Here is a 2,789-nt window from a genome sequence, read left to right on the forward strand (position 1 = left end):
AACCGTAAAACAAAACCAACGGCTGATCATAAGACCAAAAGACGAATGCATCAACTTGCCATAAAGATAGGCTGGGAAGACAGTACGCGTCCCGCATTCAATATGTGATTGACTACATCACATCTGGCAAAAATTTTACCGCCAAGGTTCGAAAGTTCACGCGCGAACTCCGGATCCGTTATCACACACTTAACAAGTCAAAGCTGCTGACCATCAGACAGCATATTGTTGAGAGAATACGGATACTATCTGACGCTAAGAGAAGCCTACAGCGGAGAAAGAGGTGGGTCAGAGCAAATCAACACTTTCTCTCTGATCTATCTCGACTCTTCCAAGACCCTCCGGTTGCTGTCGAACACCCACCCAAACCAGAGGAAGTAGGTCGAAGTATTTTGGAGAGCAGTCTACGAAGTTCAGGATAGACTGGAAGAAGACTCAGAAAATATAAATAGCTTCAAGGAGTTATGTGTTGCCCTCATAACACCTAATAAAAAATGCCCACCCATCACTACCGACGAGGTGAAAAAAGTATTAAGAGGGATGAAGAACTATTCCGCACCGGGACCAGATTGTATCAAAACCTTCTGGTGGAAGAAGTTTTCTTCAACCCATCAGCATTTGGCCCGTATTTTCACCTCATATTTGAAGTCGGAAGAGCCGATTCCAGAGTGGTTGGTGGAAGGGCGCACAATACTCCTGCCGAAAATAGGCAACTTAGCTGACCCGAAGAACTACAGGCCAATAACTTGTCTGAACACGCTTTATAAGATATTCACAGCTATCCTTAATTATAGGATTGTTCGGGCAATTGAACCTGTGTGGCAAGAAATGTATGAACAACGAGGCGCAAAGAAAGGCGTAGCCGGATGTCGGGAGAACCTGCTCATCGATATATGTGTCTGCAAAGATGCAGCATTCTACCAACGTGACCTATCGATGGCCTGGACTGATTATCGGAAAGTTTTCGATTCGACCTCCCATAGAGTTATCATCTGTCTTTTTGAAATCTTAAAGGTTCATCCGCAAATAGTTGGGTGCATAGAGAAATTGATGCAGCTTTGGAAAACCAGATTTACTATCTCATCTGGCGAAAATCGTGTGACAACTACCTTACATTATTGCCACTATCTCTAGCACTTCGCCATTCCGACGGGTACTTGTGCGGCAAACCTGCAGATCGAAAGTACAAAGTCACTCATGTATTTTACATGGACGATCTTAAGATCTATGCTTGAAACAAAGAGCAACTACATCTAGCTCTAGGGATTGTCGAACGATATACTAAGGAAATTGGAATGGAATTTGGGTTAGACAAATGCGCCAAGGTTTATTTGAAGCGAGGAAAACTTAATGGCATCCCTGAAGATCCTGAGCTTGTTGATAGAAGCGCTATACGACACCTTTGCGCTGAAGAGACTTATACATACCTGGGCGTGCCACAAAGCCGCATTTAGGATGTGACATCTATAAAGGATACTCTCCGAAGCAGATACAAACGTCTGATCTGACAGATTTGGTCTGCCGAATTGTCGGCGAGGAACAAAGTATCTGCAACGAACATGTTTGCCATCCCGGTAGTACTCTATTCATTTGGAGTAGTTCCATGGACGAAGAACGAGCTCAGATCCCTTGATATCGGGACAAGAAAGGTTATGCACTTGAACAAAAGGATGCATATTAAGTCTTCCGTTCCGCGACTGTACATCTCACGCCGTGAAGGGGGTCGCGGAATATTGAGTCTTGAATGTCTTCACAACAGGATTATTCTGGGTACAGCACATAGAGTTGCAAATGGAAGAGACCCTCTTCTTAAAATGGTCAGGAATCACGAAGAAGTGGGCAAAGGAGCGTTTCTGTATAAAGCAGCGGAGGAGGCTGCTGAAAGACTCGGACTTGACTTCAGTATTAGGGGTGAGCAAAATGCATCAAACCTTATCTATCTCGAGTATTCACACCTGAAAGCCCGGATTAAGAAAGCACAAGAGAAAAACTTTCGTGAACAGCTCCTCGATAAGAGGATGCACGGTATCTTCCACCGAAATGTAAAGGATCAGTCAATGTCCTGTGAGCTAACGTTTGCTTTCCTTAAATCGCCCTGATTGAAGTCTGGTACGGAGGGTTGCATTTTTGCATGCCAAGACGGTGTCATTTCCACTTTCATACCGTCGCCACATTTTAAGCCAAGACATTCCTGATGATAGCTGCAGGGCGTGCCACGCACACCCCGAGCATTTAGCTCACATACTAAGAGTGCTTTATTACCATCTCTGTCACTCCTACGGCATTAACCTTAATATCGCTCCTCTAAATGCCCCTAGGGAAATTGAGTCAATTGTCGAGAATGGCAAGTGCCGCATATACTGGAACTTTATATTCTCGACAATTGTTTCTGTAGCACACTCGAGGCCTGACATGGTTCTTCTTGATTTCGAGAAGCGAACCATGTTCGTTATCGAGTTTTCGGCACCAGCTGACAAAAACATCATAACCAAGGAGAATGAAAAAAAGAGGGGTATCAAGACCTTATAAGGGAGTTGCAATGATTTTACCCGGAATATTCTGTTAAACTAATCGTCCTTATCATCGGCGCTCTTGGAGGTGCCAAGCTTTCACTTGCTAATGGCCTAGAAAGAATCCCTGTGTGTCAAGAATATGCTAAAACACTTGCGGGAAAAATGCAGAAGGCGGCAGTCCTTGGGTTTCTCCGAGTTCTTAGGGTGCACGAGGCTTTTGCCGGATCGTCGTATTGATTCCTTTACAGACTGTAACCACCTATCTCACGGTCGTGA

Source organism: Belonocnema kinseyi, chromosome 5 (genome assembly GCF_010883055.1).
Source record: "Belonocnema kinseyi isolate 2016_QV_RU_SX_M_011 chromosome 5, B_treatae_v1, whole genome shotgun sequence".
NCBI classification, from domain to species: domain Eukaryota; kingdom Metazoa; phylum Arthropoda; class Insecta; order Hymenoptera; family Cynipidae; genus Belonocnema; species Belonocnema kinseyi.